Below are 14,481 nucleotides of genomic sequence, written 5' to 3'. Positions count from 1 at the left end.
AGAATTCACACGATTAAATGCTTGCTGAAAACTCTTTCATCTGGAAGCCTTACAAGAAGCCTTGTTTGGTTTTACTGCCTTTCCTAAAGTGTTTCAGTATTTCCAGCGTGACTTCCATCTCATTCCAGATAGTGAAAAGACACTGGACATGACTGCTCTTTCATGGATTTCAAAAGAGGATCTGGGTTTGATTTTGAGTGAACATTTGACTATGTTTTCAATTTTCTGACCCGGATACCTCAGCCTTTTGAGAGATCTTATAAAATATACAATTTTATCATTCTGATGGTGACTGTATTCACAAAAATAAGTTGGAAGAATCGAGCCAATTATCCACATATTTCAAGCTGGAATGTCATTTTGTTTTAATTACTCAGATGTTTTATGATGTTCTTGAAGAGGACTTAGATTTGATTCCCAGGATCCCCAGGATGGTGCACTAACTCCATTTTTAGGGATTTGTTGCCATCTTCTGACCTTCACAGACACTGTGCATGCATGTGGTACACATACATATATGTATGCACAATAATCATAGACACAAAATTAAAATAAATTCTAAAATCTCAAGCAATTAATAAATAATTTTTCTACTTAAATTCCTTCCTTGGATATTATTTAAATGGTGCAGAAAGTAAACTGCCTTTACTTCTGTTCTTTATTTTAGGTAGCTTCTTTTACATAGACTAAGAATATTTCAAGGGATCATGTATATGTTATAAATAAAAAGAATGTGTGACAGCAAAGGTATGTTAGATGATCAACTGAAAAGAGTTGTATAAAATGAATCAGCAAGGAATTTAATGATTTACTATGAATGCATAACCATTAGTGGTGAGGAATCACAGTCCTTGGGACCTTTCTGGAAATATAGACTTGAAGAACTTGGCTAGGTATCATGACTATTTTGTCAGCTAGTACCATTTACAGTACGTCGGGCTGTCAAATTTTTCTCAAGCATTTCTGAGCAGCTTCTAACAGACAGACACACAGGAATGAACTCTAATGGGTGAGTTCTGTCTTGAGAAGGTAGGTGTTTAGCAAAGGTGGCCAGAGTACAGGAGAATTCCAGGGAACAATAAAGGAAGCCCCACCATTGGAAGTGTCACTAGAAATAAAGACTGGAAGGGCCAGCAGGAGTGACAGTTAACTTCTTACCTTGCTCTGTCGTAAAGAGCAAGAACAGCCTTCCTGGAAGAAGCTCAGCTCCATTGAAATTCATGTTATCCCAGGGAAGCAGCCCTTGCATGTCTTCTATATGTTGTTAGTTTCCATTGATTATAACACCTTGGAAATTTAAGCAATATTACATAATCTTTACAATACTACCTTTAAATTCCCTTTAATTCAAAACCCATATTTTAAAGACAAACAATGTACTGCATCTCTCTCATTTTGTGCTTAATTTCATGTTATCTACAGCATGCTCTTATTTAGAGGTTGGGTTTCCCCTGCTCGTTTCCTTTAAGTGTATTTTCTCAGTTATTTTAATACTCTAGTAGTATATCTGAAGAGCTCCAGGAGTTTTAAACAATCCTTTGTTAGCACTTCTGTTGTTCATAGTTTCCTTCTGTCAATATACAGGAATCCAGTGTTTTGATATTTCAAAACATGGCCTTCAATATTGCCTAACTTTGGTTACACAAGCAAATTAAATGATAGAACTTTATTTTAGAAATAAATGAAAAATATGGCATGTTAATAAAAGATTGTTACAAGGACAACTAGTTGAGAAATGTTTTACTCAATGATCTGGGGAAAAGATAAAGAATAAATGTTTGTACACATTTCGAAGTGGATTCTTACTCAGCCCTGAACTATCAAGTCATGAAATGCTTGAGCATATTTCCTCAGTGATGAAATCCAAATGTCTCGCTCCAATCAGAAGAAGCCTCTGCTTGTCATATGGATTCTTGAGTTTAAGGATACAGTGTTTAGCTGTTAAGACCTCTAGAGGACAAATTGTTTAGGCCTTCCTTGAGGTCAAACAAACACATCAGTGATGGCTTGTGGGAAGTAGTAACCAAAGGATTCCAGGGCTTTGCTTGGGAACCCTTAAGGCAGCCTCCTAACCATCATATAAATCAAGCTTGAAAGTAAATTCCTTCTCTTTTCCAATTGTGACTGTAAAAGGTCATCTGTTATTTTGGAATCAGGTTTGTTCAGAGAAGCAGCAAGAACAGTCCTTTTATGGTATGTTGTAACTGGCAAGGCTAGCACAAGAACATTGTCATGCACTCGTAAGTAAGCCTGATGCTGGGGCATCTGTGCTTTGACATCAAGATTAGAATGCTGCTTGTGATGAGGTGGTAAGTGTAATATATCACGTTAACCAAACACCTGTTATTCACTGAGAAGTATGTGGAGCAATTCATTCAGGTGTCCTCACTTCCTTCTCACAGCACTGAAATCATCCAGGTAGTTACTTCAGAACCCAACAGGAGCTCAGTGGTATACACCATGAGTCAGAGGGACTAGAACCAAGCCTGGAACTCCGGCAGTGGGTAGGATGCTAGCACTGACATTAACTACTATGTAGCATTTCCTCCCTACTCAATGTTTTAAGGATTTTTTAAGGGCCCTGCAGTCAAATAGAAAGGATGAGGAATTTTATCAAGAAGACTGAAGACTTGGGGAGGGGGAAAGGGAAACTGAAAACCACAAAAGAGATGTTTTCAGGTGGTCTGAACAATGTTAGAGATGTTTATCCATCCAACTGCCGAGCTGTACCAGAGCAGCCCTCTTTTTATTTCCTTCTTTTCTTTTAAAAGAGCTACTAACTCAGAGAAATGCTCCTGTCTCAGTCTCACAAGTGCTAGGGTTTCAGGCATGAGCCACCATGTCCAGCTGGAATGGACTTGACATTTGTATTCTTTTGGGTTTTCTCTAAAACACTTGAGAACTGTGTCAGCACTTGAAGTATGGACAGAGGCATGGGGTTTCTTCTATTTTGGAGGTATGAAGGCAGCAGGATATGATTTGTCATTTCCCTGTCTGGATCCCTCCATGCTTAAGTTGTGATTCAACAAGAAACAGATCTAGATTATCTCTGCTCTTGGAGAGAAATTCAGTAGTACCTCTCTGGTCTGGCAATCTGGTCTCTGATAAATGTAAACAAAGAAGGCCCTCCTCTGGCTTCTTTAGGTTCTTCTGTGAACTTCCATTTATTCATCTTTAGTTTTTCATTTATGAACTCCTATGGGTTGTGGAAAAGAATTTAAATGTAGCCCTCCAATAAATATGGAATGACTTTGATAGTGCCTACATAAATTTGGACAGAAAAAAAAACCCACCACAGAGTACCTTTTCAACCCAAGTTTCTGTAGGGTTATAAAATAGCAATGTCTGCTATATATTTTAGGAAAAACAGGTTAATCTACATAGTTTTACTTTCTGCTTTCTTGACAACAAATGTGAGAGTGTTCTGTTTTATTTTTTAGTGTTAGTGAGCTGTATGGGGTGGCTTACTATTGAATCTCAGTACTTGAGAAGTTGGGGCAGGAGAATCATGAATTTAAGGCCGGCCTAGACTAGAATGAATTTGAGACCATCCTGGACTACAGAGTATGGCTCTGGCTCAAGACGAAACCCAACACAGAACAAATAAATAGAACTGCTGCTAGAAAGGGATGCCATAATTGTGAGATTAAATGAAATATCCACTAGCTTCCATCTGCTACTACAGCAGCATAAATTAATCTGTGTGTTGCCTTGAGCAATCCATATAAAACAGTAGTAAGTCATAATAATCACCAATAAACATAAACTTCATGAGCTAATGAAGTATTATATGACATAAATATCATGTAATTACACATGCATGTATTTTAGTGACTTTTTGCTATTGTTGTTTTGAGACAGGCTATCACTGTTTATTTCAGTCTACAAGTTTACCATTGATCTCAGGGTCCTCCTGATTTTGCTCCTGAATGTTAAGATAATAGGCAGCCATTGCTCCATCTAGCTAATAATATTGTTTGAAACAAATTTGTTTAAGAAAGGGCTTCGTATTAGTCAATTTTATTTGCTAGTGTACATGCATCTACTTAACCGTGCCTGTTATGTATGTATAATTTAGAAGTGATGACCATTAATTAAACTTGGATATTATTATAGCTTTATGTTCTTTGCCATTAAACTAAAGTGTTGGACTAGGGAAGTGAAATCAGTACCCTTTTCAAAATTTTTCTTTTTTTTTTTTCTGTAACTGGGTAATGACAGTCCTTTGTAATTTTCCTGGCCTTACTGGGAACTTCAAGAGATTAGAAATATGAGGGACAACAATGTCATGGGATCAAAAAAAGAAAAAGGGAAGAGATGTGGGTCTATGGTATTTAAAATTTAAAGAAGGAAGAAGGGGTGCTAGAAACTGAATAGCAGGTTCATCATGCATTGGGGAGAAGCTTATGAAACCCTTCAAGCCCGGCCCTCCCTGAGTGACTATTGGCAGTCAGTGGTTCTTGGGAGGGGGTTTTCTGTTTCTTCCATGGTCTAGTCTCTGATACATTACTTTTTTTCCCCAGTAGACATGTCCTCACCCCCAAACTCAGACAAGAAACTAATTAGAGTCAGTGGGTCATATCCCCAAAAAGAAGCCGTTAAGTAGGAGAGGACTTGTGAAAGGTTCCAGCAGGAAAAGGGGGGTAATGAGAAGGAAATGGGGGTGAAAGGGACTAGAGTTCACTATATGAATAAGTGAAACTGTCAACAATAAAGATGATGAAGAAGACACTGTCTCATTATCTTCGTACGCCATGCAAAATCTACGGTATTGAACCTTCATACATTTTAGGCTGAATTATTCGATTTATATAAAAGGTTTTATTTTTTGCCTATGTTGTCTTGTTGCAGAACTTATCTGGCTAATGGATAAAATTATGCACTTTTACGAGAAGATGAAATCCATAGGGTGAGAGAGTCGTGATAAAGTGGGCCATTAAATTAGAAATATAAGTTCCGACTTAAAACACTCCAAAGCACAAGCAACATTACGAGGTTTATACTTTGGCAGAGAAACCTGGCTGTAATCTGTTTTCAAATAAATAGATTGTGTACAGCTGTCCTGATATCCCTGGCAAAACGACGACTTAATGTTGATTAGGAGAGAAGGCCTTTGAAGTGAGTGAGGCAGCAGCCCCTACGATGTCTTTAGTGATCATTATCAGTCTCTCCCTGAAGGATGACTTGGTGCCAAAAGCTCTTTGCTCCAAGCTGGTTAAGGTGGATTCGGGAGCGGAGGCTTTGTAAGCCTGAAAAGGCCTTCTCATTCACAGGCCTCTGGTGTCTGATCCCTTTAGGATCGTGAATGTCTGAGAATAAGCAGATGCAGCCCTTTTCAGAGAAGGGCAAGATCCGCATCGTGGCATTATTTATTCATCATGAGAACAGCGAGTGAACACGTACTCTGCAGAAAAATCAAATCAGTGTTCATTTTGCGGAGCAGCTGCATTTGGCAGAGAGAGCACATTTAGTCCTAACTTTGGAAACTGAGCAATTATAGATGTTATTAGCTCGAGATGCAAATGAGCGACCGCATTTTCTTCCAAGTTGTAATTCCCTTGTCATGATGAAAATAAAATCAGCTCAGCACTGGTAAAAGTGGATTCCTGACTGCTTAGAGAGGTTCGAGGTTTGTCCACACACCAGTAGTTTCATTAAAAGTATTTATGTACCAGTTAACCTTGGGGACTAAATTTGCTTTTCTTCATGTTGAAGGGTTAAATGGATTTAGTTCAAGCCGTTGTCCCTAGCTGCCACACATTGATTATTTTTTCTGAATCAGAGATTCACATAGTACTGAACATAGAAGATTTTAAATACTAATAAAATTAATTTATGTATTGCAAGGATATCTTCAGAGAGTGTAAAGAATATATAACTTGGACATATATGATCTGATTTGTGAAATGGCCAATATCACATAGAATTTTGAGAACATTACTTTTTTTTGTTTTTCAAAGTGCTCGAGATTGAATCCTGAGCCTGTTGGATAAGTGTCCCGCCGTTGTCCTCCATCTCCAGTGTCCGAGAAACTTTGCATAACTACTTGGTTTATAATCAAAGTGCCTGCAGTTGAACTTCTGGGATGTTATATGTGTACTAGCTCAGTCTCAGAACTGCAAAATGAGGACAAAAAGATACATTCCTTGAACATGGCTAAAAAACGTTAAGGAAGTACATGTCAAATATTTTAAATAGTGTATGACACATGTATATATGTATGAACTGAGTATAGCTTTATCAATGCTGAATATGTGTATAGTAATTATCGCTGTATAATAATTATTCCATCATTCTAACTGCTTACCCTTCTTCCATATTTTAATGTAGTAAAATTTTACTTTGGGGAACTTATTAATGATACTATAGTTAGCAATATTTGTTAATCATGCTTAGACAACATGCTAGCATGCATTTTGAATACATAACCTGACTTTTGAACTTTAAAGCAATGTCTTCCTAAGTTGGTGATTTAAACAAAATCAAAATTTGAACTTTTTTCATCACTTTATCCATGCACTCTCATTATCTGTAGTTCCCAACAAGGCATGAAAAGAAATGTAAAAAGACATCATTGAATGAAGCTGAAATTATAGCAAAATAAAACTGCCAAGCCAGTCAGTGGGAGAGCAGCCCCAGGCTTCCTGTCTTCCCCTGATCATCCATTGCCACAGCCAGCTGCCTCACAAGCTTCCAATAATAAACCCTCACTAAATTTTTTCAAGTCATTGGCTCCTTCAGTTCAGACTCTGGCCTGGTGCATAAATCTCTCCAATAGACTTGAAGTATTTTCAATGACTCTTTTTCCCATGGCTTATTTCTTATCCATAACAACTCACAAAGCTCTGATCCTTCATCTGCAACGTTTTCCAGTCAAGTCTCTGAAGCTCCCATGTCCATATTTTACTTTCACTTTGAGATTAAGCTGGAAGCTTATCTATATGTAAAATTCCCATTAAAATGCCCATGTAGTGTATATTCTAGAGCCAGCTACATCATGTGCTTAACCCATGGAATGCAAAGAATTTATTGTGTACAAATGGAAACATTTTGGATTGTATACAAATTAAGATATTAGAGCATCTGCAGTCCTTTTGTATCAAGTACAGAAAGGTTAAGTATTTAATGTGTGCCTGCACCGGCAAATGCTTTTGATGGTGTAAGGGCATCTTTCAAGATTGCTATCAGTGACACCAACATTATGTATGATTCCTGTATTTCTGCAGAATATATTTATTTCTTGTATTTTTGCTTACAAACTGCTATATTTGAGTGAATCTTGTTTCTCAGTTTTAATTTTCACGTTAAAATTAATCTTACAAATTGATTTAAAGAGAAGGTATTATTATCCCCCCTTATATTTGTTTGTTTGCTTATTTACTTATAGTCTGCTAAAGATATGTCAAACTATTGTTTGTAAAGTCTCATGTACACAATATGTAATCAAGGGTTATGACTCAAATATACTTAATCTATATATGTATTCTGGGAGATGATTCAGGCCTTCCTGAAAAAGAATCTAGACATAAAGGATAAGTGATTTTTTTAATTGTCCGGTGGTTTATAAAAGTGCTCAGCAATACAAATTCCACATGTGCTTCAACTGCAGACATATAAAACCAGTGTGACAAGGAAGGATCATTAAGCAATCTGATTTTCTTGTTGGGAGAGTTTAATGCTGTTGGGTATAGTATTAAAATGTAGAATTTGATAGCATGTCTTAAACTTTTAATGATGTGTTCATGAATATAAAACATGCTTCTCCTAGTGACTTTATGACTTTTCCTCTGCATAATTAGTAGTATCTGTTTTATGGGTTTACTGTTGTTTCCTTGATCCCATGAAAATGTGAAACCACTGTAATGATTTACACCATTCCAGGGCTTTAAAGATATGAGCTGCTCCTTAAAATAAATAACAAAAAAATCCAACAGTGTAAGTCTAGAATTGAGGTTATAATGTCTGAGGTTTAAAAAACAAACATGATGTTTAAATAAATATTTTTTTCAATATTTAGTTTTGGAAGATTTGATTTTAACAAATGGAAACATGAACTATATTAGTCTTTATTATTCACATAAAGTTCCCCTCATTATACACAAATGTTCCTTCCTTACAGTTCGAACATTTTGGGAAACACTCTTTGAAAAATGATTATTTGGGTCATTTATAATCTTAAGGTTATGAATTCAAATAATAAAGTGATACTCATTATTTAGCATTAAAGTTCCACATATCCAGGCAAACTGTGTTACTCATTTAAAAATTATTAGTAAATGCACAAGAGTGCCTCTATATGGGGGAGTTTTTGATTTTTATTTGTTTACAGGCTGTTTGAGCTGGGTTCTCTGGGAGATTAGCCAGCCCTAGTAATGACAAAGTTAACACAGTACAAGATCTTCATTTTTAGATAACCTTTAGATGAATGTATTGTCATTGTCTAGTGCTACCCCTGGCTCCCTGAAGAAGTAGTTTATGGAACAAAGTCCCTCAATTTCCCAGAAGTGAAATATCAAACAATCTCTTATTTACCCACTAGTTCTGGACTTTTAAAACCTGTGACCTCTTTTCTCTTGAGCAATTTTTCAGTAATCCTGGGTGTAAGTAAGTGAAATCTGATACAGAAATAATACACTGATACTAAATCATAAGGAATCAAATCTTGGCCAGACAGTTGATACTGCAGGATGTAAATCACTTTTAACATCTTTTTTTCAGTCAATCACCATTTTGATATTCTAGCCATCAATACTGAGATTACTGCTCCACATACTGCTTCAACACAGCAGAAATATGCTTAAGGGGCATTTCAGAAAGTGTTGGAAACCAGCATACTAATGTAAGTAAAATTCCAAAATATACTAGTTTAATATATTATGTTTTTGTTTTCCATGATGAAGCATTATGTTTGTATAAGTGCAGAAAACTTTGTGTGGACAGTAAAACGTTTGCAACTTGTGATGTAAAACAGTCTTGGATCTGAAGCTAAGTATTTCAGGAAGCATTTGTTGATATGGTGCAGTTCAGGTGTTGTGTGGCCAGACCCAAGGCTACAGTGAGGTCCTGAGCGCTACCATGTGCAAATGTTGCCAGAAACATACCTGTTCATATTCAATTTGATTCAGAGTGAATATTTGGTCATCTAATATTCAGGATAATTTCATAGTCGACAAAATTTTTCAACCCTTTTATTCAGTTATATAATCCCACATGGGGTAGAGAGCCACAGTTTAAGTAAGGATCAAAGGTGGTATTTGACACATAATACATATTCAGTGTATATTTTTCTCAGTTATGTGTGAATGAATTTGTTGAATTGTCCTTGTAGCCTCTAAATATAGCACCTTATAGTAAATAATACATTGCATGTAGAACATCCATAAACTTACACAGAGTTTTCTTGGAACCTTGTGCTTTCCCTTCTTGGTGTAATTATTCCTTCTTGGAAGAAAACACCAAGTGGTGCCACCTTTAAGTGTGACCTGTCTGACATACTTCATCCAGATTCACTTCAAAACTCTTATTTTTTGAGAAGACATATTTAGTTTGAAACAAAAAAGAAAATTAGGATTACTAGTTGATGAAATCTACCCAGACTGAGAATTGCTTGAAAGCAGACACAACTCATTCAAATAGTCATTTGAGGTTGTAGATCATGCCTTTGTAGATCATGATGGGATGGCTTAGATGGGTGACTCAAGTGATACTTCCCCCTTTATATTTCTGCCAGGTGTGTATAGAGGAGGATCTACAAATACCTATGAGAGTATAAAGGTTGGACTTCTGGAAATACCTACTGTTTCATCCATGTGAATAGTATACATCATGAAAATGTCATGGGACCTGAAAATGTCCCATGATATCTCAGTGACTCAAGGGATCCTTTACTGGGACCATCAATAGACCCTCATTCTTTCTATTTTCTTATTAATATGATATTTACTACTTAGTTAATAAAACCGTAGATACTATTATACCCACATGATAAAATATATGGCATGAGTTTTCATATTTAAACATATATATGTATATTTAACTAGTTAATACACCTTAGAATACTATTATACCCACATGATAATATATATGGTATGACTCTTCATATATAAATATACATATATGTATGTATGTTAAACTAGTTAATAAATCTTCAGAATACTATTATACCCACATGAGTTTTCATATATACACATATATGTATATTTAACCAGTTAATAAATTTTTAGAATACTATTATCCCACAATGCTGAAATATATTGTATGAATGTAATTACAAAAAAACAACAACTATGCATATATTTAGTAGCTAATGCAGAATCAAGTTTTTTTGACTTAAAAATTGCCAGTAACACACTTCATGCAATATTTGAAGACACAGCTCATCAAACTGTGGCCAATGGAAATATTTTCTAATTCACTATTTTTTTTATTTTATTTTCTTTCTTTCTTTTTTTTTTTTGAGGCTAGTGTTGAACTAGCCACTGTCCCACATTAGCTTCCCCAACAGTGGGCTTTCAGATATGCAACCCCCTGCTCATGAAATTTATTCTTTTTTGTGTCCTAATTTAATTAGCATGGTTTGTGCAAACATAAAGTACATAACACTATACAAAACTCAGTTAAGGAAGAAACAACATGTTGAAATGTATGATCTGCATGTTGTGTTATCATTTGAAGTTTTAACAAAAATTTTGTTAAAATTCGGGTAAAAATTAAATAACTTACACAGATAAAATAACTAGCTTGGAATACTTTTGAATATTGTTACATTAATAGCTCTTGGTTTTATCTTCCTACATTTGATATTCAGTCATTTTTTTCTAATACATTTTTAAGTCTTTTTATATTTGTCAGTTTGTGTGAGGAGATATGTACCATTATTTATTCCTTGTGTCAAATTTGTGAGCCAAGATACTCATTTTAGATAATCATTATTCGATGAACATTGAGCACATCATGGAGCCCAACAAAGGAAATACTTTCTTAACTTAAGCTTTGTGTTTCAATCTAAAGATACAATTTACTTATTCCAAGTACACACTCATAAATACCTGATGCTCCTAATTTCTAAAAACAAATCTCACAGCAAGACTGACATACTGCCAAATCCCATCCTTGATTTCAAAACTTCCTTGTCCCTTGCATAGTTCGTTTTACCCTGAATCATGCTAACAGCAGTGAAGAGCTAAGTAGAGGTGTATATACATTGTAGGTTCTGGTTCTCTTGCTTCCTATAGAAGTGAGTCTTCAGTACATGAGGCACTTCCCTCTTGTTTTTATTTAAATGAAAATAACCTTATTTTACATACCAATCTCAGTTCCCTCTCCTTCCCATCCTCCCCTGCCCCCACCAACTCCCATCCATCCCCCATCCACTCCCCAGGGAGAGTGAAGCCTCCCATGGGGAATCATCTAAGTCTGTCACATCATTTGAGACAGGGCCTAGGCCTTCCCCTGTGTATCTAGGCTGAGAGAGTATCTCTCCATAGTGAATGGGCTTGGAGATGGCTCAGCTGTAAAGGCTAGGTTCACAACCAAATTATAAGAGGCACTTCCCTGCTAAAGTGATGATCGTAATGGAGGACCTAGATCATGAAACTGGTTTGCCTTACTGCGAGGCTTTTTCAATTCTGTCTGTGATACCAGCAGAGACTTTAGTGAACAATGGCCCTGGGTATTCAACTTTTTTATTTCTACAAAGCATTCCTGCCTAGATGTTCAAGGTGAGAAACATAGGATTACTCAAAGGAAGCCTTCATTTTAGCAGCACATGTGCACTATGGGAAGGTGCCCTGATCACTGCCAGCAGAATACTGCTCTCAGTGAAGATTAGCAATGGAGTTTCAGGCTGGGGGTGACAGTTGGGTGGTATTCCTTCATTTTGGCTGCTCCTCTGGGAACCGTATGGGCTTTAATTGCAGATCTCCCAAAAAGGCACTATCTTCAGTGGTGAATTCAGGTGTGGGTTCAGTACTTTCTATGAGCCATAAATCCAAACTACTGTAACACATAGGGCTTGGTAAATTCATGACCATATTCCAGGTCACAAACTATGTCAGGTATGTCATGAAACAATAATACAGTCCCATGTCTGTCTGTCTACAGATCCAAAACCAATTTCCCAAACTGCCCACTTGATGGCCAACTTAGGAAGTAGAAGACTTCATTTTAATTTGGTAACACACACGGTGTCTTGTTCATGTTTTTAGTTCTACTTTCAGAACACCTGTTCTTCTAACAGAGCTGAAATGTTACAACTTCCAAAAGGAGGAATAATCAAGCAGAAAACCAACCCCCCAACATGCAAACACAGCATCAGAGGCAACATATTGCAGCCATGATAAACACATTTCCCTTAATGCATTGGGATTTTACAAAGAGCAGCAGGTGTCAAGAGACACTATTACTGTCTTTGCAATATTCTTTTATACAATTTTAGAAAAATCACACATTATGTGAAGTCTTTTAGGGTTCTTTTCCATTTAAAACATTGTAGTAGTATTTGTTCTCCATGCAACCAAACAACAACAACAACAACAACACACACACACACACAAACACACACTCAAAATCTTAATCAGTCCAAGATAAAACACAGCTTTTCTCTTAAAAGAGGTAGCTGAAGCATACCAGATTTCTGTTTTCTTAAGGGTGAAAATGGCTAAAGTTTGATACAGTCCAATTCACATATGGATACCATATTTACTTCTAGACTAAAAGTTGTGAAAACATGTTTTGGTGAATTATTTTTCTTAATGAGGTTTATGTGAGCATACTTACTTGGACAAACAATTTAAAATTATATATTTGTTAAAGGATGGCACTATAGAAGAATAAAGGGACCTTGTCTGATACATATCACCTCTGACTTATTTGATTTATTGCAGAAAATGCTGATCTGTTGTGCTGTTTCCCATTATTTTCAAGACTTTGCCTCTCAATAAAGCCCTATTCTTTTTATTGATTCCAAGTACCTCTTGGCACATCTCTGTGAAGTCATCTTTATGGTTTTATCAGCCTTTGGTGACTTTTTGACCTTTTCTCTACCATGAATGATAAAATTAATGAGCAACTGCTTTTGATCACTGGATACTTACATGACGATGAAACGAAAATAACAATGTGTTTTCTTTATATTTGGAATATTCATTTTCTCCCCTCTCAATAAATTTCGTTAATTGTATTCAACTGTGTCAAAAGTAGATGATTTTGCTTTTGTCTGAACTTGCAGTTTCTCAGGATACAATGAGCCAGAGAAAGACCTTTCTTTAAAAGACCATCATACAGTTAAGTTAAATAAAGAAATATTTCTAACTCGCCAGGTATCGTGGGAGACATCTGTAGTCAAATCTTTGCACTAGGGAGACCGAGACAGGAAGATCAGGAATTCAAGGTCAGCCTGGGCTATCTAGCAGTCCTGAAGCCAGCCTAGATTGTTAAAAGTCTGTCTCAAAACAAAGGAAAGCAGAGGCTGGAGTAGTTGAAGGAGAGGAGTAGCTAACTTTACAGAGGAAGTGACATTCTCAAGGTAGAGTCAGTTGTTCTTAGCAGAGCACGGAAAAGGTCTGGAGACGACAGTCTGTATGGAACCTCTCCAAACCCAGACCAGCGAAGCTTGATCTTCTGGAGTGGAGTAGCTGTAAAATGAGGATGGGGAGAGCTGGCAGTCTTAAGGCCACAATGGAGAGAGTCTCAGTTTGAACTGCTGAGATAAAGTGCCTCAGAAACAGAAACTTGCTCCCAGGGCTCTAGAGACTGGAGCCAGATCAGCAAGCAGCATCACGGCGTTCTTGTGTGCACCCTCTCGGGACACAGACTGCCAACTCTTCCTGTATTCTTACACTGTGCAAAGGAGATTGGTTCCCCCTTCAGTGAGGGAATTTGTGTCATTCATGGACTTTATCTGGTGGTTTATTTGATTGCATCTCAAAGGTGCAACCTCCTAACACCATTAAAATGGCCTTTATAATTTCTGTGTATGCATTTGGATCTGTGGGGTGGCTCACATACCAACATCCACACCATTGTAGAGCTTTAGAGTTTGGTCCCTAAAAGTACACAGGCACGATACAAGTTCAGAGTAAGTATCTCAGGAACACAGAGAGTAAACAGGAAGGCCGTGAGCCTAGGTGCTTGCTTGCTTTTTGAGTGTGTGTGTGGGCTGTGTGTGACGGGGCATCATGTAGGCCAGGATGGCCTCAAAGTTGGTATGTCACTGAAGATGGCCTTGAACTCCTGGTCTACCTCCTTCCCCAAAGGCTAGAACTACAGGACTGTCTGTCATTACTGACGTGTTGCTTTCAGAAGAAGTAGGAGCTGAAATTAGGAACTCCAGAGTCTGGTAAGACACAGCTTTGAGTACTGACTCTACCACACACTTACACTGTGACCTTGGACAAGTAAATCTCTCCCACCAGATTTCTTTTAATCTGAAGAATTTGGGTAATAATGTTCAGTAATGTAGAATTTTTGTGAGAACAAAAT

The 14,481-nt window shown here is 36.9% G+C and overlaps 1 long non-coding RNA gene across 3 annotated transcripts in view; it reads left to right on the top strand.

The window, feature by feature from the left end:
* LOC121139172 overlaps positions 1 to 13,149 on the top strand; it is a 45,116-nt gene extending 31,967 nt beyond the window's left edge. For 2 of the 3 annotated variants that reach the window (XR_005876018.1, XR_005876016.1), the window contains 2 exons: positions 8,719 to 8,839; positions 12,885 to 13,149. This is a non-coding gene — a long non-coding RNA (uncharacterized LOC121139172). Of the gene's footprint in view, positions 1 to 8,718; positions 8,840 to 9,730; positions 9,967 to 12,884 lie in introns of those variants that run through there. The other variant, XR_005876017.1, reaches the window with a different exon arrangement.
* The last annotated feature ends 1,332 nt before the right edge of the window (positions 13,150 to 14,481 follow it).

The sequence above is a fragment of the Mesocricetus auratus genome, unplaced genomic scaffold (assembly GCF_017639785.1).
Source record: "Mesocricetus auratus isolate SY011 unplaced genomic scaffold, BCM_Maur_2.0 Super-Scaffold_6731, whole genome shotgun sequence".
NCBI lineage: Eukaryota > Metazoa > Chordata > Mammalia > Rodentia > Cricetidae > Mesocricetus > Mesocricetus auratus.
Note: the sequence above shows the minus strand (reverse complement) of the source record. Positions and strands in the feature narration are given on the sequence as shown.